This window comes from Chiloscyllium plagiosum, unplaced genomic scaffold, assembly GCF_037043375.1.
Source record: "Chiloscyllium plagiosum isolate Xiang-an unplaced genomic scaffold, Cpla_swu_hap1 HiC_scaffold_22, whole genome shotgun sequence".
Taxonomy (NCBI): Eukaryota; Metazoa; Chordata; class Chondrichthyes; order Orectolobiformes; family Hemiscylliidae; genus Chiloscyllium; species Chiloscyllium plagiosum.
Window position 1 is genome coordinate 66,192,176 of NW_028270160.1, and position 20,694 is coordinate 66,212,869.

At 44.6% G+C, this 20,694-nt stretch overlaps 1 protein-coding gene across 3 annotated transcripts in view; it reads left to right on the forward strand.

The window, feature by feature from the left end:
- tacr2 (tachykinin receptor 2) overlaps positions 1 to 20,694 on the forward strand; it is a 122,536-nt gene that overhangs the window by 31,667 nt on the left and 70,175 nt on the right. The window lies entirely within an intron of this gene.

A 20,694-nucleotide genomic window follows, 5' to 3' on the forward strand; every position in this document is an offset into this window, starting at 1 on the left:
CTACACGCAGGCTTAAAAAGCAGTCTATAAGATTGTAAGACCACAAGGAATGGAAATGGGATTAGGTCATTTGGCTCTTTGTACCTGCTCTGCCATTCAATAGGATCATGGCTGATCCAACATTCCTCAAAACCACTTTCCTGCCTTCACCCATAACCCTTGAGTCCCCAACTGATCAAGGATTCTCCCCCAATAGCTCTTAAATCAGCGCCCCTTCATTCAGACACTCTTCTTTATGCAATTCCGCCAACAGGTCTGGTCACCACATTATCAAAAAAAATGTGGATACTTTGGAGAAGGTGTAGAGGAGGTTCACCAGGATGTTGACTGGTAAGGAGGGTGCTAGCTAGGAAGAGAGGTTGAGTAGATTAGAATTATTTTCATTAGAAAGACAGAGGTTGAGGGGGATCTGACTGGGGTCTACAAAATCATGAGAGTTATAGACAGGGTGAATAGCAAGAAGCTTTTTCCCAGAGTAGGGAACTCAATTACTAGGGGTCATGAGTTCAAGATGAGAGGGGAAAAGCTTAAGTGAGATATGTGTGAAAAGTTCTTTACACAGAGGTTGATGGGTGCCTGGAACGCATTGCCAGTGGAGGTGGTAGAGTCGGGCACAATAGCAGATACATGAATGGGTGGGAGCAGAGAGATACAGATTCTTAGAAAATAGGTGATAGGTTTAGATAGAGGATCTGGGTCGCTGCAGGTTTGGAGGGCTGAAGGGCCTGTTCCTGTGCTGTAATTTTCTTTGTCCTTTGTTCCCTCTGGGCCTAGATTTTCCCATGTGGGGAAACATCCTCTAAGCATTTACTCTGTTAAGCCTGTTATGAATCCTATATATTTCAATGTGATCACCTCTCATTTTTCTAAACTCCAATGAGTAGAGTTCCAAAGTGTTTACATTTTGTCCTCCATACCAGTGATCATCCAAGTGAACCTTTTTGGAACTGCCTCCAATGAAACATTTTTTCCTTAGATAAGGGGACCAAAACTGCTCACAGTACTCCAGAGGTGATCTCACCAGCACCTTGTACCATTGCAGTAAGATTTCCCTGCATTTATACTGCAACTGCCTTGAAATAAGGGCTAATATTCCATGAGCCTTCCTGATTACCTCCCACATCTCTCCATATAAATAATACACTGTTCTTTTGCTCCCCCTTCCAAAATGGACAACTTTATATTTGCCCACATTGTACTTCATTCGCCAAATTTTTGATCACTTACGTAATTCATCTCAGTTTGAGTGTGAGATACATGGGTCAGAAACAACTGTGTTTAACTTAAATAAAGGGAATAACAATGAAGTAGGCACAGAGATGGCTAAAATGAACTGATTGGATAGCTGGCAGGACAAACGATAAGTAAGCAGCGGCAGACATTTAAGGACACATACACAGGTGAAGTCCCAGAGGACTGGAGGATGGCTAATATTGTGCCATTTTTAAGAAAGTCTGTAGGGAGAAGCTTGGAAACTATGGGCCTGTGAGTCTAACATCAGTAGTGGGTAAGTTGTTGGAAATTATTCTGAAAGATAGGATTTACATGCATTTGGAGAGGCAAGGATTGATTTTGGATAGTCAGGATGGAATTGTGCAAGGAAAATTATGTCTCACAAACTTGATTGAGTTTTTTTAATGAAGTAACCAAAAAGATTAATGAGGGCAGAGAGATAGATGTTGTTTACTTGGACTTTAGTAAAGCCTTTGACAAGGTTCTGCATGGTAGATTAATTGGTAAAGTTAGATCACATGGAATTCAGGGTGAGCTTGCCAACGAGATACAAAATAGACTTAATGGCAGGAGACAGAGGCTAAGGTAGAGGGTTTTTTTTTTAACTGGAGGCCTGGTTTTCCACAGGGATTAGTACTGGGTCCACTTTTGTTTGTCATTTAAGTAATTGATTGGATGAAAATATAGGAGGCAAATTTGCCGATAACACTAAGAATGGTGGTACAGTCGACAGTGAAGAAGGTTATCTAAGATGTGAGGTGATACCTTTTGGGAGGTCAAGTACAGTGGAAATTATACAGTGAACACTTCAGAGTATTGATGTGCAGTGGGATCTGGGTGTACAGGTGCCCAAAATACCAAAGATGGCAGAACAGGTAGATGAGGTAATTAAAAACTGCTTGTGGCATGTTTGCTTTCACTGGAAGAGGCATTGAGTATAAAGATAGACAAGTTATGCTGCAGCTTTATAGAACTTTAGTTAGGCCACACTTGGAATATTGTATACAGTTCTGGTTACCACATTACCAGAAAGATGTGGATGCTTTGGAGAGGGTATAGAAAAGGTTTACCAGAATGTTGCCTAGTATGGGAGATTTTAGCTATGAAGAAAGGATGGATAGACTGGGATGCAGGAGGTTGAGATGCGATCTGATAGAAATACATCAGATTGTGAATGGGATGGATAGGGTGGGAAAGTATGAGGCTTTTTCACAGACTGCAGGGGTCAATTATTAGGGCACACAGGTTCGAGGTATGGGGATTAAGTTTAAAAGAGATGTGTCATAGAATCATAGAATCTCTACAGTGTGGAAACAGGCCATTTGACCCAAAAGGTCCACATCGACCCTCCATAGAATATCCCATCCAGATATATTCTCCTACTTCATTACTTTTACATTTTCTTCTGACTAATGCACCTAACCTACACATCCCTGAAAACTATGGTCAGTTTAGCATGGCCAATTTACCTAACCTGCATATCTTTGGACTGTGGGAGGAAACCGGAGTACCTGGAGGAAACCCACACAGGCACAGGGAGAATGTGCAAACTCCAATTTATACTCCATTCATCAACTTTTTGATTACTTACATAACCTCAGTTTGAGTGTGAGAAACATGGGTCAGAAACAACTGCGATTAACTTAAATAAAGGGAATAACAATGAAGTAAGGACAGAGGTGGCTAAAATGAACTGAGTGGATAGGTTGGCAGGAAAAACAGTAAGTAAGCAGTGACAGACATTTAAGAAGACATTAAATTAACCCCGGGTCCCTGGCATAGTAAGGTAGCAGTGCTAGCCACAGGTGAGGCACATTTTTCACACAAAGGGTAGTGAGTGCCTGGAACATGCAGACGGGGGAGGTGGTGGAAGCAGACACAGTTTCAGCATTAAAAAAACACCTGGATGAATACATGAATAGGAAGGGAATAGAGGACCCTGTAAGTCAAGACAGTTTTGGTATGGAAGGATAAAATGTGTCAGTGCAGGTTTAGAGGGCCAAAGGGCATGTTCCTGTGATTTATTGTTCTTTGTTCTTTATTCTATAAAAGGATCTTGATCAATTGGGTCAAAAGACTGAGGAGTAGCAGATGGAATTTAATTTGGATAAATGTGAGGTATTACTTTTTGTAAAATAACAAGGTAGTTTTGTAGAACAGAGATCTAGGGGTTCAGGTATATAATTTTTTGAAATTTGCAACATAAGGTGGTTAAGAAAATGTTTAGCATGTTTGCGCTCATTGCTCAGACCTTTGAGTTTCAGAGTTAGGATATCATGTTGAGGTTGTACAGGATGTTGGTGAGGCTACTTTTGGAGTATTGTGTTCAGTCTGGTCACCATGTTATAGATTAAAATGCAGAGGGTTCAGAAAAGATTTACCAGGATGTTGTTGGGAATGGTTTGAAATATAAAAATAGACTGGAAAGGCTGGGACCTTTTTCACTGGGATGTAGGAGGTTGAGGGGTGACCTTATTGAGGTTTATAAAATCAGGAAGAGCATAGACAAGGCAAATAACAAAAGGATGTTCCCTAGGTGGGGGAATTTCAAAACTAGGAGGCATATTTTTAAGGTGAGAGGAGAAAGATTTAAGATGTACACCAGGTGTATCATTTTACATTGGTTTGTATGTGGAATGAACTGTCAAAGAAGGCAATGGGTGCAGGTACAGTTACAGTATTTAGGGGTGGCATGGTGGCTCAGTGGTTAGCACTGCTGCCTCATAGTGCCAAGGACCCGGGTTCAAGTCCAACCTTGGGCAACCGACGGTGTGGAGTTTGCACATTCTCCCAGTGTTTGCAGGGGTTTCCTCCGGGTGCTCTCACAATCCAAAGATGTGCAGGTTAGGTGAATTTTGCCCATGGTGTTTGGGGATGTGTAGGCAGGTGCATTAGTCAGGGATAAATACAGGGTAGGTGAATGGGTCTGGATGGGTTACTACTTGGAGGGTCGGTGTGGACTTGTTAGGCCAAAGGGCCTGTTTCCACACTGTAGGGATTCTACTCTTATCTAATCTAATCTAAAAGTCAAATAAGTTTATGAATAGGAAAGGTTTGCAGGGATATGGGCCAAATGCACGCAGGTGGGATTAGTTTAGTTTGTGAACATGGTCGGCATGGACTTTGTTTTTGTGCTGTATGATGCTCTTAGCACAAATACACACCAGTAAGTATGAAAGACTCTAACCATCGCTGATCAAGGAATTAAAGGGAAGTATTAAGCTGAAATAAAAAACATATGAGGAGGCAAAAGTCAGTGATAGCCCCAAAGACTGGGATAAATTTTGAAGCCAGTAAAGGAGGACAAAAATATAATAAAGAAAGAAAAAATAAATTATGAGGGCAAACTAGTGAGGAATTTAAAAACTGACAAAAAGAGCTTCTTTAAATATGTAAAAATGAAGTAAGAGGTGAAAGTGAACATAGGCCCATTAGAAAATGAATCTGGGGAGATAGTTATGGGGGATAAGGAAATATTAAAAGAGATAATCAGATGTTTTGCATCAGTTTTTATGGCGGAAATAAACCTTCTCTCAGATTCAATGAAGATACTTCGACCATGCCATTAATATTAAAGAATACAGAAGAGGAATTCAGTGCCATCACCATCACTAGATAAGTAGCATTAGACACACTAATGGTGCTAAACTCCCCTGGCCCTGATGGCTTGCATCTTAGGATCCTAAAAGAGGTATCTATAGAGATGGTGAATGCATTGGTTATAATTTTCCAAAAATCCTTGGATTCTGTCCTGAATGCATTTTAAGAATCTTGCTCCCTCTAAACCTTTCACGCTATGACTACCTCAGTTAATATTAGGAAAGTTGTAACCTTTTCTGATGAAGAGCCTATGCTCGAAACGTCGACTCTCCTGCTCCTCAGATGCTGACTGACCGGCTGTGCTTTTCCAGCACAACACTCTTTGACTCTGATCTTCAGCATCTGCAGTCCTGACTTTTTCCAAAGTTGTAGCCTTCCACTATTACCAACCTATTTCCTTTACAGTTCACTGAAATTTGCCTACATATCTGTTCTTCTATTTCTCTTGGACTGTTATGCAGCCTATAGTACACCCCAGCAATGTGATTGCCCCTTTTGGTTTTTAAGTTCTGCACATGTGACTTTATTTGAAGAGCCTTTAAAGATGTCATCCCTCCTGTAAGAGATTCCTGATCAACATTGTAACACCTCCTCCTATTTTACCTCCTTCCCTGTTCCACCTTAAGATCCTGGAACATTGAGCTGCCAATTCTGCCCTTCTCTCAACTATGTCTGAACAATAGCCATGACGACATTACCCTCATATTTTACTTTGCGCAATCAGCTCATCTGTCTTGTTTGTCAGATTCCTAGCATTAAAATAAATACCATCCAACCTTGCTAAAGTCCTTTGTTCTTTAACTGACTGATAACGTCCATATGTTCCTGACCCCATCTCCCACCACCAAACCATCATCACCCCACCTCCCACCACCAAACCATCATCTCCCAGGACCAAACCATCATCTCCCAGACCATCCATAACCTCATCAGCTCAGGGGATCTCCCATCCACCGCCTCCAACCTCATAGTCCCACAACCCCGCACCGCCTGTTTCTACCTCCTGCCCAAAATCCACAAACCTGACTGTCCCGACCGACCCATTGTCTCAGCCTGCTCATCTCTGCATACCTCAACACGGTCCTGTCCCCCTTAGTCCAAGAACTCCCCACCTATGTCCAGGACACCACCCACGCCCTCCACCTCCTCCATGATTTTCGCTTCCCCGGCCCCCAATGCCTTATCTTCACCATGGACATCCAGTCCCTATACACCTCCATCCCCCATCACGAAGGCCTCAAAGCCCTCTGCTTCTTCCTTTCCCGCCGAACCAACCAGTACCCTTCCACTGACACCCTCCTTCGACTGACTGAACTGGTCCTCACTCTGAACAACTTCTCTTTCCAATCCTCCCACTTCCTCCAAACCAAAGGAGTAGCCATGGGCACCCGCATGGGCCCCAGCTATGCCTGCCTCTTCGTTGGATATGTGGAACAGTCCATCTTCCGCAGCTACAGTGGCATCAACCCCCACCTTTTCCTCCGCTACATCGATGACTGTATCGGCGCTACCTTGTGCTCCCACGAGGAGGTTGAACAGTTCATCCACTTTACTAACACCTCCCACCCCGACCTCAAATTTACCTAGACCGTCTCAGACTCCTCTCTCCCCTTCCTAGACCTCTCCATTTCTATCTCGGGCGACCGACTCAACACGGACGTTTACTATAAACCAATCGACTCCCACAGCTACCTAGATTACACTTCCTCCCACCCTGCACCCCGTAAAAACGCCATCCCATATTCCCAATTCCTTTGCCTCCACCACACCTGCTCACAGGAGGACCAATTCCAATACCGAACAACCCTGATGGCCTCCTTCTTCAAAGACCACAATTTCCCCTCATGCTCTCCACCACATCTCCTCCACTTCCTGCTCCTCCACCCTTGAACCCCGCCCCTCCAATCGCCACCAGGACAGAACCCCACTGGTCCTCACCTACCACCCCACCAACCGCTAGATACATCGTATCATCCTTCGTCACTTCTGCCACCTCCAAACAGACCCCACCACCAAGGATATATTTCCCTCCCCTCCCCTATCAGCATTCCGGAAAGACCACTTCCTCCGTGACTCCCTCGTCAGGTCCACACCCCCCACCAACCCAACCTCCACTCCCGGCATCTTCCCCTGCAACTGCAAGAAATGCAAAACTTGCGCCCACACCTCCCCCCTCACTTCCCTCCAAGGCCCCAAGGGATCCTTCCATATCCATCACAAATTCACCTGCACCTCCACACACATCATTTACTGCATCCGCTGCACCCGATGTGGCCTCCTATACATTGGGGAGACAGGCTGCCTACTTGCAGAACGTTTCGGAGAACACCTCTGGGACACCCGCACCAACCAACCCAACCGTCCCGTGGCTGAACACTTTAACTCCCCCTCCCACTCCACCAAGGACATGCAGGTCCTTGGTCTCCTCCATTGCCAGACCATGGCAACAGGACGCCTGAAGGAAGAGCGCCTCATCTTCCGCCTAGGAACCCTCCAACCACAAGGGATGAATACAGATTTCTCCAGCTTCCTCATTTCCCCTCCCCCCACCTTATCTCAGTCCCAACCCTCAGACTCAGCACCGCCTTCTTGACCTGCAATTTTCTTCCCGACCTCTCCGCCCCCACCCCCTCTCCGGCCTATCACCCTCACCTTAATCTCCTTCCACCTATCGCATTCCCAACGTCCCTCCTCCAAGTCCCTCCTCCCTACCTTTTATCTTAGCCTGCTCGGCACACCCTCCTCATTCCTGAAGAAGGGCTTATGCCCGAAACGTCGATTCTCCTGCTCCTTGGATGCTGCCTGACCTGCTGCGCTTTTCCAGCAACACATTTTTCAGCTCTTGCTCAAAAGACTTGCTACGTTTTCTTGGTCATGAGGCATGCCACTGATTGGGGTAGGTAGTAAGTGAGGTGCAATATGTGGGAAGTTATGATGAGAAATCTTGCTAGGCCTCAAGGGAAAATTCAGATGCAACGCACACTTTGCCAAACCTACTGTAGGCTTCATCCCTGTTTCTCTGTCCACAGATACTGCCACACCTGCTGAGTTCCTACCACAATTTCTGTTCTTATTTTCGATTAAGAATGATGTTCCTTTTAGGAAACACTGCTTTCAGGCTTTGGGCAAGAGTTCTGGGAAAGGTGGGATGGCAATGAATAACTTTTTTATGTCAAGTGGTAATGGTCTGAAACTCACGGACATTCAATTGTTCGAAAAGAGAATTAGATGGCCACTTAAAGGAAGCAAATTTCCACAGTTATGGTGAACAAGCAGAAGATTGCATCTGACTGAATTGTTGCACAGAGAGCTGGCATGTATCTCATAGGCTGACTGGCCTGCCTCTGTACCATAAATGACTCCATGAATTTGTTAACGTTTTGTATGAAGGCTCAATTATATCAGTCCTGAAATTATCTTCCACTAATTTGAATCAATGTCCCTCAATAATCAAAGTCTCATAAGCAGTTACAGCACACCTGGAAGCCATTCATTGAGTCCATGCCAATCAACAAATATCTGACCGCACTAATCCCATTTTCAAGCTTTTGCCTTATGGCCCTGGAGGCTATGACAATACAAGTGACTAGCTCAATACTGAATAAATGTTACGAGAGTAACTTTTCAAGCAATGAGTTCTGGACTCACACCATTTTTTTAGGGAAAAACAATCTCTCAATTCTTAGCTTTTTATCTCTTACCTTAAACGTATGACACCTGTTTATTGATCATTTTACTAATGTCAAATGTGCCTTCTAATTCATGCTATTTATACCCTTCTTAGAGTCATAGAGGTGTACAGCATGGAAACAGACCCTTCGGTCCAACCCGTTCATGCCGACCAGATATCCCAACCCAATCTAGTCCCACCTGCCAGCACCGGCCCATATCCCTCCAAACCCTTCCTATTCATATACCCATCCAAATGCCTCTCAAATGTTGCAATTGTACAGCCTCCACCACATCCTCTGGCAGCTCACTCCATATACGTACCACCCTCTGCATGAAAAGGTTGCCCCTTAGGTCTCTTTTATATCTTTCCCCTCTCACCCTAAACCTATGCCCTCTAGTTCTGGACTCCCCGACTCTAGGGAAAAGACTTTGTCTATTTATCCTATTTATCCCCAGCCTGTTCAGCCTCTCCCTGTAGCTCAGATCCTCCAACCTTGGCAACATCCTTGGAAATCTTTTCTGAACCCTTTCAAGTTTCAAAACATCTTTCCGATAGGAAGGAGACCAGAATTGCACGCAATATTCCAACTGTGGCCTAACCAATGTCCTGTACAGCTGCAACATGACCTCCCAACTCCTGTACTCAATACTCTGACCAATAAAGGAAAGCATACCAAACACCTTCTTCACTATCCTATCTACCTGCGACTCCACTTTCAAGGAGCTATGAACCTGCACTCCAAGGTCTCTTTGTTCAGCAACACTCCCTAGGACCTTACCATTAAGTGTATAAGTCCTGCTGAGATTTGCTTTCCCAAAATGTAGCACCTTGCATGTATTTCAGTCAGACCCATACCAACCCCTGTGCCCAGTGGTTCAGTCAGACCCACATTAAGCCTGTGTCCAGTTCTGGTCAGCCCTGACCTCAGTATTGAGTCCACTATTATTGTATTGGCTTTTTGGTACTACAGCTGAAAATGTGTTTCTGGAAAAGCGCAGCAGGTCAGGCAGCGTCCAAGAAACAGGAGAATTGACGTTTCGGGCATGAGCCCTTCTTCAGGAATCTCCAGCATCTGCAGTTCTCACTTTCTCCTATTTGGTACTACAATCCACTTCACTTCACTGCACTTCGTTTTTCTGCATACCCCTCCGATTTTTGTTCTCCAACACATAATCAGCTAATACTATTGGATCATCCTCCATGGCCCTTCGAGCCACTGCAGAGAGGTTTATATATAATATCTTCCTGTATATGACATTGTGTTCTCACATCGCCTCTGGCTGTTTGGTCAATTATCTTAAATCTGAGTCCCCTTGATACTGACCCTTTTAGCACAGGAAACATTTCTCCCTTATTTGCTCTCTAATATTTGCTCTATACCCTATGTATTAATGAAACAGCAATAACCATTCCCATTTGCATTAACATCAATTTCTAAGTTGCTGATTGTACTGTCTTAAGTGCTATATTTAATTCACACACAAACATCTGTTCTTACTTGCTCACATCTCACGCACTGACAGCAAGAACAAAGTGAAATCAATAGTACCTATGATAGACAGTGTACAGTCTATCGTAAAACAGATTTATCAAGGCAGAATTTGTTTTATTAGATTGCCTATAGTGTGGAAACAGGCCCTTCAGCCCAGCAAGTCCACACTGACCCTCTGAAGAGTAACCCACCCAGACCCATTCCCTTACATTTACCCCTGACTAATGGGTCTAAACTATGGGCAATTTAACATGGTCAATTCACCTGACCTGCACATTTTTGTATTGTGGGAGGAAACCCACACAGACATGGGGAGAATGTGCAAACTCCACACAGACAGTGTCCTGATGCGGGAATCGAACCCAGATTCCTGGCGCTGTGAGGCAGCAGTGCTAACCACTGGGCCACCATGATGCCCTTTTAGCTTATATATTTTCAGATCAGGATCCTTTAGCAAGCCCATTTTGGGATATAAACAAAAATCAAACTGTTATATTGCCAGTGACTATCTAATGATTGTGTCTCAGATGCATGAATCAATCTGAGAACTATTCAGAAACGCCACTTGTTCAGCAATTTGTCACTTTCAGACTCAGGATTTCAGTGGGTGTAACAGATTTAACAGAGCTCCTGTCTGAAATAGGGAGACCCTGAGAAGTCGGGCTGACACATCGCGTTTGATTCTGGTGATTTAGAAGCTCTGAAAATGGTGGTGCCTGTGCTTCTGTCCATTTCTAGCATGGCCTAGGTGATACCTCCTGCTATAAAGGACATTGAGGGGACATGCCTGCTGTGCCAAGAGAAATATGAAAGCATATAGAGTCATACAGCACAGAAGCAGATACTTCAGTCCAACTAGTCCAGGCCGATCATAATTCCAAATTAAACTAGTCCCACCTGCCTGTGCTAGGCCTGTATCCCTCCAAACCTTTCTTATTTATGTATTTACCTAAATGTCTTTTAAACAGAGTAACTGTTGGTGGGCGGCACGGTGGCACAGTGGTTAGCACTGCTGCCTCACAGCACCAGAGACCCGGGTTCACTTCCCACCTCAGGCGACTGACTGTGTGGAGTTTGCACATTCTCCCCGTGTCAGCGTGGGTTTCCTCCGGGTGCTCCGGTTTCCTCCCACAGTCCAAAGATGTGCAGGTCAGGTGAATTGACCATGCTAAATTGTCCGTAGTGTTAGGTAAGGGGTAAATGTAGGGGTATGGGTGGGTTGCGCTTCGGTGGGTCGGTGTGGACTTGTTGGGCTGAAGGGCCTGTTTCCACACTGTAAAGTAATCTAATCAAAAAAAACCAAAAAAAAAATCCTTAGACAGCACCTTCCAATATCTATGACCACTTCCATTTGGAAGGACAAGGGCAGTAGACACAAGGAACACCACCATCTTCAAGCTCCCTTCCAAGCCACTCACCATCCTTCCTTCATTGTTGCTCAGTCAAAAATCTTGAAATTCCCTCTCTAATGGTATTGTCAACCTACAGCATGTGGACTCCAGTGGTTCAAGAAGGCAGCTCACCACCACCTTCTGAAGGGCAACTCAGAATCAGCAATAAATGCTGGTCAACCAACAAAGCCCACCTCCCACGAATGAATTTTAAAAATGTACTTTAGGACCCGGCCAGCTCAATCAGTAGTGCTGCTGCAGAGTCACTCTTGGGTGATGGACATTTAAATCCCCCATCCAGAGTACATGTTGCACCCTTGTCATTTTCAGTGCTTCCTCCAAGTGTTATTCAACATAGAGGCATCCTGATTCATCAGCCAAGGTGGGAGTGGGTTGTGTGATATGTGGTAATGAGCAAGAAGTTCCTTGTCCATGTTTGACCAGGTGCAATGAGACGTTGTTGCATCCAGAGTCAATGTTGAGGACTCCCAGGGCAAGTCCCCTACCGACTCCATACCATTGTGCTAGGTCTGTCTAGCCAGTGGAACGGGACATATCCAGAGATGGTGATGGCGGTGTCTGGGACATTTTCTATAAGGTATGATTCTGGGAGTATGACTATGACAGGCTGTTGATTGACTAGTTTGTGAGGCAGCACTCCCAATTTTGACACTCATCCCCAGACCTCAGTAAGGAGGACATTGCAGGGCTGTGTTTGCCATTGTTGTTTCTGATTTCTGGATTGACACCAGGTGCTCTAAACGGGTTCATTCCTTTGAGACTTTTAAGCAATTTGATATCACTGTCTGGTTTGCTCAACCATCTCAAAGGGCAGTGAAGAGTCAACCACATTGCTCTGGTTCTGGAAGCACATGTAGACCAGACCAAGTAAGGATGGCAAATTTCCTTCCTTAAAGTATTATCACTAGACTATTAATTCAGAGAACCAGGTAATTGTTCAGACACCTGAGTTCAATTCTTGCCCCTGCAGATGGTGGATTTTGAATTCAATAAAAATCTGGAATTCAGTCTGATGATGAAACCATTGTCAATTGCCAGGAAATCTGCTTCACTGAAGTCCTTTAGAGAAGGAAATTGCTGTCTTTATCTGGTCTGGCCATCATGTGACTCCAGACCTACAGTAATTTGGTTGACTATTAACTCCCTTCTGGCAGGGGCAGGGCAAGGGAACAGATCATGGTTAAGTGTCAATTAAGGGATCATTGGGTGTGTGTGCATATCTAAACATATATGTCAAGATTAGAGTGGGTGCTGGAAAAGCACAGCAGGTCAGGCAGCATCTGAGGAGCAGGAAAATTGACATTTCGGGCAGGAGCTCTTCATCAGGAATGAGGTGAAGGGCTCATATGGACATATATAAACATACATGTCCATATGGGGAACAAATAATCAGTGTGTGAAAGTTTTGTCCAGTGTGAATCGGAATAAAACTTTAATATAAAACCATAAGACGTAGGATCAGCAGGAATTCATATAGTCTGCTCTGCTATTTAGGGAGATTCAGGGTGAGTTAGTAAGTTTGCAAGGTGGAGTTGTGAATAATGTAGAAAGTTATCAAAGGATACAGCAGGATGTAGATCAGTTGCAGATGCGAGCGGTGAAATGGCAAATGGAGTTTAATCTGGGTAAGTCTGAGGTGCTGCACTTTGAGAGATCAAATGTTAAGAAAAAGTATATAGTTAGTGGCAGGACTCTGAATAGCATTGATGTACAGAAGGGTCTTGGGGTTCAAGTCCATAGCTTCCTGAAAGTGGCCACTCAAGTAGAGATAATTGTAAAGAAGGTGTACGGCATGCTTGCCTTAATTGGTCGGGCAATTGAGTACAAGAGTCAGGATGCCATGTTGCTGCAGCTTTATAAGACTTTGGTTAGGCCACACTGAGAATATTGCATTCAATTCTGGTCATCACATTACAGGAAGGATGCGAAGGCTTTGGAGAGGGTGCAGAACAGGTTTATCAGAGTGCTGCCTGGATTACAGGGTATGAGATATAAGGAGAGGCTAAAAAAACTTAGGTTATTTTCTCTTGAGCGGCAGAGGCTGAGGGGAGACTTGATAAAAAATCTATAAAATTATGAGATACAGAGATAGGGTTGGCAGTCAGAATCCTTTTCCCAGAGGTGAAATGTCTAATACTAGGGGGCATGCAGTTAAAGTGAGAGAGGGAAAGTTTAAAGGAGATGTGAGGGGCAAGTCTTTTTACACAGAAAGTGGTTGGAATCTGGAATGCACTGCCAGCAGTTGTGGTGGAGGCAGATATGGTAAGGACATTTAAGGGACTTTTAGATAAGCACATGAATATTGAAGGAATGGAGGGATATGGATCAAAAGCATGCAGAAGAGATTAGTTTCATTTGGCGTCATGTTCAGCACAACATCATGGGCCGAAGGGCCTGTTCCTATGCTGTATAGTTCTCTGTTTCATGTTCTATGTTCTATCACAACTGATCTAACAAACTTCAACTCCACTTTCCTGCCTTTTCCCCATTACCCTTGATTCCCTTACAGATTAAAAATCTTTCTGTCTTGGACTTGAATATATTTAATGGCCCCCTCTGTGTGAAAGACCTCCACAGATTTATTATGCTCTGAGAAAAGAAATTTCTCCTCATTTCTGTTCAAAATGTGTAACTCCTTATTCTGAAATTATTCCCTCTGGTATCAGACTCTTCCATAAGGAGCGGTGTCCTGCAGGTGTCTTTGGCCTCTGCTCTTTGTAGTTTTTTTAAATGACTTGGATGAGGAGGTTGAGGGGTGGGTTAGTAAATTTACAGATGACACAAAGGTTGGAGGTGCCGTTGATAGTATTGAGGGCTATTGCAGGCTGCAGCGTGACATAGACAGGTTGCAGAGCTGGGTTGAGAAATGACAGATGGAGTTCAACCTGGATAAATGTGAAGTGATGCATTTTGGAAGGTCGAACTTGAATACTGAATATAGGATTAAAACAGGATTCTTGGCAGTGTGGAGGAACAGAGGGATCTTGGTGTTCAGGTACATATATCCCTCAAAGTTGCCACCCAAGTGGATAGGGTTATTAAGACAGCATATGGTGTTTCGGCTTTCATTAACAGGGGGTTCAAGTTTAAGAGCTGCAAGGTTTTTCTATAGCTCTACAAGTCCCTAGTGAGACCACACTTGGAATATTGTGTCCAGTTCTTGTCGCCCTATTATAGGAAAGATACGGAGGCTTTGAAGAGGGTGCAAAGAAGGTTTACCAGGATGCTGCCTGGACTGGAGGACTTGTCTTATGAAGAGAGGTTGACTAAGCTTGGACTTTTCTCTCTGGAGAGAATGAGGAAGAGAGGTGACCTGATCGAGGTATACAAGAGGCATGGATAGAGTCAATAGCCAGAGACTTTTCCCCAGGGCAGGATTGACTGGGATGAGGGATCATAGTTTTAAGATATTAGGAGGAAGGTATTGAGGAGACATCAGAGGTAGGTTCTTTAGGCAGAGTTGTGAATGCATGGAATGCATTGCCAGCGGTGGTGATGGAAGCAGAGTCATTAGGGACATTTAAGCACCTGCTGGGCAAGCACATGGGCAGCAGTGAATTGAGGGATACATAGGTAAGGTTATTTTATTTTAGATTAGGATTAATCCTCGGCACAACATCATAGGCCAAAGGGCCTGTTCTGTGCTGTACTTTTCTAGGTTGTATTTTCTATGTTCTAAGGAAACAACCTATCTGCATCTACCCTATCAAATCATCTTGTAAGGTCAACTCTCATTCTTCTATATTCCAGCAAATACTGGACTCAAACTCCCCTCATTAGACTGTCCCTCATACCCAATATCAACCAAGTGAACATTCTCTGGATTGTCTCCAATGTTAGAATAGCTTTTCTTCAATATGGGGCCCAAAACTATTTACAGTATTCTATTTGTGGTGAGACTGGTGTCTTTATAGGGTTAGCAAAACTTATCTACTTTAAATTTCATTGCCTTTGAAATAAAAGGCAATATTCCATTGGCCTTTCTTATTTTTTTGATTGATGCATGAGTACTCCCATAGTTCCTGCAGTGTTTCCCTATTTACATAATATTCAGCTCCTCTATTCTTCCTGCCAAAGTCTATAATCCCACATTTCCATACAGTATATTACATCTGCCAAGATCTTAGCACTTGCTTAACCTGTCTATACTCACCTGTGACACCCTTTGTGCCATCTTCACCACTTGAATTCCCACCTTTTTTTGTGTCATCATCAAACTTGGTGATAGTGCACTCACTTCCCTCATCCAAGTCATTAATATATATTGTAAAAGGTTGTAGTAATGGTAAGGTCCTAAGGGAGAGTTGCTAAACAAAGAGACCTTGGCATGCAGGTTCATAGTTCCTTGAAAGTAGAGTCGCAGGTGGTAGGATAGTGAAGAAGGCGTTTGGTATGCTTGCCTTTATTGGTCAGAGTATAGAGTACAGGAGTTGGGAAGTCATGTTGCGGCTGTACAGGACCTTGGTTAGGCCACTGTTGGAATATTACGTGCAATTCTGCCCTCCTGCCTATCTTGATGTTGTGAAACTTGAAAGGGTTCAGAAAAGATTTACAAGGATTTTGCCAGGGTTGGAGGATTTGAAAGTTATAGGAAGAAGTTGAATAGGCTGTGGCTGTTTCCCTTGGAGCGTCGGAGGCTAAGGGGTGACCTTATAGAGGTTTACAAAATCATGAGGGACATGGACAGGGTAAATAGAGAAGGTCTTTTCTTTGGGGTGGGCGAGTCCAGAACTAGAAGGTATAGGTTCAGGGTGAGAGGGGAAAGATATAAAAAGACTTAAGGGGCAACGTTTTCACACAGAGGGAGGTGCGTGTGTGAAATAAGCTGCCAGAGAAAGTGGTGGAGGCTGGTACAATTGCAACATTTAAAAGGCAAAAGTGAGGACTGCAGATGCTGGAGACGAGAGTCCAGATGAGAGTGGTGCTGGAAAAGCACGGCAGGTCAAGTAGCATCTGAGGAGCAGGAAAATCAATGTTTCGGGCAAAAGCCCTTCACCTTCCCCTGCCACCGCAGGAATTGCAAAATCTGTGCCCACACTTCCCCCCGTCACCTCCATCCAAGGCCCCAAAGGAGCCTTCTACATCCATCAAAGTTTCACCTGCACATCCACCAATGTCATTTATTGTATCCGTTGCTCTCGATGCGGTCTCCTTTACATTGGGGAGACTGGACGCCTGCTTGCAGAGTACTTTAGGGAACATCCCCGGGACATTCTGCCGAGGACATGCAGGTCCTTGGCCACCTCCACCGCCGCTTCCTCACCACCCGACGCGTGGAGTAAGAACCCCTTCATCTTCCGCCTCGGACTTTACCAGTTTCCTCATTTCCCCCCACCTTACTCCAGTTCCAATCTGCCAGTTCAGCACCATCCTCATGACCTGTCCTACCTGCCAATCTTCCTTCCCACCTATCTGGTCCACCCTCCTCTCCGACCTATCACCTTCATCCTCACCTCTATCCACCTTTTGTACTCTTGGCTACCTTCTCCCCAGCCCCATCCCCCTCCCATTTATTTCTCCAACCCGGAGGCTCCCTGTCTCATTCCTGATGAAGGGCTTTTGCCCAAAACGTCGATTTTCCTGCTCTTCGGATGCTGCCTGATCTGCTGTCCTTTTCCAGCACCACTCTAATCTAGACTGTGCAACATTTAAAAGGCATCTGGGATGGCTATATAAATAGGAAGGGTTTGGAGGGATATGGGTCAGGTACTGGCAGCTGGGACTAGGTTGAGTTGGGATATCTGGTCAGCATGGACGAGTTCGACCAATGTGTCTGTTTCCGTGCTCTACATCTCCATGACTCTATGACTGATCTCAATGGCATTCAACTACTTTGAGGTCGCGATCCTGAATTTCTCCCTTTTATTTCAACTCTCTGTCTTGTATTAGTTAGCTGATCTTCTCTTCAGGCTAATATACGACCTCCGTACCATGGGTTTTTGTTTTATTAAGTAGCCTAGTATGTGGAACTTTCTCAAACACCTTCTGAAAATCCAAATATATTTTATCCACTGCTTCTCCTTTATCTATTCTACTTGTTAACTCCTCAAAGAATTCTAATAACTTGTTGGCAAAACTCAGCAGGTCTTGGCAGCATCTGTGGGAAGAAAGCAGAGTTAATGTTTTGAGCCAGGTGACTCTTCATTAGAATTGATAGCAACTAGAAAAAAAGAGTTATTTATGCTGAAGACAATGTTTGACGATCAGGGGGAGGTGAGTGAATAGATGGAGATGGAGCCCAGAGAGAGAGAGATATGAAACAAGTAGGAAAACAAGGAAACTATGGAGGGCAGGCTAGGACAGAAGAAAAGTGGCAATAAGAGCTAAGAGTAGGAGAGATTGGGTGAGCTGTGCTGAAAGGAGACCATACAATGTGATAGCAGGCCTGAGAATGGGTGAAAATTGGTTGATTGTGCTAAAAGCAACCAATGTCATAATAGGACTGGATATGAGGGTGAGTAACAAACATGGAATAGTGCAATCAGGCTCTAAGTGATTGAACTTGATATTGGAGCCCAGAGGCTGCAGGATCCTCAAGCTGAAAATGAGACATTGTTCTTTGGGCTTGTGTTAATGCTCGCTGGAACATTGCAGCAAGCCTGAGATAGGGAACCAGGTTGTCTGTTGAAATGACAGGTGACTGGAAGCTCTGGCTCATTTTTACTGACAGATGTCCTGCAGATCAGTCACCCAAACTGTGCTTTGTCCCCCCAGTGTAGAGTAGTGAATACAGTAGACTGTGCAGGTAAATCACTGTTTCACCTGGAAGGTGTGTCTGGATGGTGAGTTGAGAGAAAGTAAATGGGCAGGTGTTACACCTCCTGTGATTGCATGGGAAGATACTGTAGGAGCGTGGAGAGGAGTGGACCAGAGTGTCCCAGAGGGAACAGTGCCTGCAGAAGGCTGACCAGGGAGGGGAAAGGAATATGTGTCTGATGGTGGGATCTCGCTGGAGGTGGTGGAAATTATGACTTACAATCCTCTGGATGTGGAAGCTGGGAGGGTAGAAAGTGAGGACCAGGGAGACTTTTCTGCTGTTGTGGGAGGGGACAGAGGGGGTCAGGGCCAAAGTTCGGGAGATGGATGAGACACAGCTGGGGGCCCTGTCAAACACGATGGTGGTAAATCCTTGGTTGAGAATGGAGGTGGACATTTCGGAGGCCGCCTTGTTGAAACTGACATCATCGGAACAGATGCATTGGAGATGGAGGAACTAGAGAATGGGATGGAGACCTTACAGGAAGTAGGATGAGAGGATGTATAGTCAAGGTAGTTTTGGGAATTGATGGACTTATAATGGATATTGATGGTCAGCCCAGAAATGGAAACACAGATGTTGAGAAAGGGAAAGGAGGAGTTGGAGATGGACCAGTTGAAGGTGAGGGCAAGGTGGAATTTGGAAGCAAAATTGTGAAATATTTCCAGTCCAACAAGAGAGGGATGCAGCACCGATGGTGTCATCAATGTATCGAAGAAAGAATCATGGACAGGAGCTGGAATAGGACTAGAACAAGGAATGTTGCACATACCCCTAAAAGAGGTATGCATAACTGGGGCCCATGCAAGTATCCAGGATGACCGTTTCACCTGAAAAAAGTGGGAGTAGTTAAAGGAGAATTTGTTCAAAGTGATGACAACTTAGCCAGGCAGAGGAGGCTGGTGGTGGATGGGGATAATTCAAGCTTTTTCCAGGACAAAGCAGAGAGCCTGGAGACCAACCTGGGTGTAAAGGTACTGCACATCCATGGCAAAGAGGAGGAGGCTGGAGCCCACAAACTGAAAATTCTGAAACTGACATAAAGCATCAGGAGAATTGTGAATGTAAGTGGGGAAGGACAGGACAAGGGGAGGAAAAAAGATCAAGTCAAAGTAAGAAGAGGGGCAAGAGCAGGCAGAAACAGCAGCTCTACCCAGGTAGTTCTGTTTCTGGATTTTAGGGAGAAGGTAGAGTGGGTTGTATGGGTTTGGGGGACTATGAGCTAGGAGGCTGTCATGGGGGGATCCCAGATGAGGTGAGGGTGATGACAGTCATGGACACAAAAGCCTGGTATACCATGGTGGGGTCATGGTGGGGTGGTAGCAGCAAGTATTTGAGAACTGGAGCTCAGCTTCCACAACGTAGTGGCCAATATGCCAGACAACAACTGCACCACCCTTGTTGGCAGGTTTGATGACAAAGTCAGGATTGGACCTAAGAACATGGAGTGCAGTCAGTTCAGAGAGAGAGAGTTTTGAATGGGTGAAGGGGACAGAAAAATTAAGGTGACTGATGTCACGTCGACAGTTCTCAATGAGTAAGTTGAGTGTGGGTAAAAAGGTCAGGGAGGGGGGATATCCCAGTGGATGGACTGTTATGGACCAGACGACACTCCCTCAAAATATCAAGGAGATTGCTTAGATCCTAACTTCTATTTAAAAGCAAGTGTAGGATGCTGTGTTCCAGATCTGATTCGATTGGTCCACTAGTAGACTTTAAGAAAAACACACAATACTGTTATATCACAATTAAAATACAAATGAATAAAAACTTTGACTCTGTTAAAATACTTAATAATACATTATTTAATGACTAATCATCAACTGTCCCAATAAGCAACATCCCCTAAACACACTCTTGGCAGAGGCAAATCCAGAAAACAATTTTTCCTCATGTGCTATCACGTCTACAGTCTGGGAGAAAGAAACACCAAAAGAAACAATCTAGCAGCAGAGGTGAACTCAAGCTTTTAGCTGCAGTAGAAAGAGAGCTCTATTTATTAGCTTCAACAAATCCCAACTGAAAGCACAGTTAAAACCCTAGGTCTGTGTGAGCCTGACTTTTACCTCCATCCACTCATGCTTCTATTGTTTAATCTAAAAAAGCACTCAGCGAGCTCAAAGCTGTTTACCCATTGCTTTTGAAGCAGATATTCAGTACCACTGTGGCAACACCTCTCTGCAAGAGAAACAGCACAGAACAAATCTCTCTTAAAGGCACAGTACCGTCACAGGAGAGCATTGAAGGCAAGTGAAAGTGTCTGTGGGATGGCAGGGGGAGGTCCCCTGTCCACAGAAATGGGCATGGTGGGGGGGGGGGGGGGGCGGGGTTGATGATGGAAGAAGTGTTCAATGTCATGTCCAGCCTGAAATTCATTGAGGTGGGGGCACAGAGGGATAAAACTGAGCCCTTTGCTGAGTACAAAACATTCAGCATCAGAGAGCTGCAGGGATAGTAAATATCTAACAAGATTTGGGGTCAGGAGAAGGGGTGGAGTCAGAGTAAAAGCTAGGGGAGGGAGGTTCCA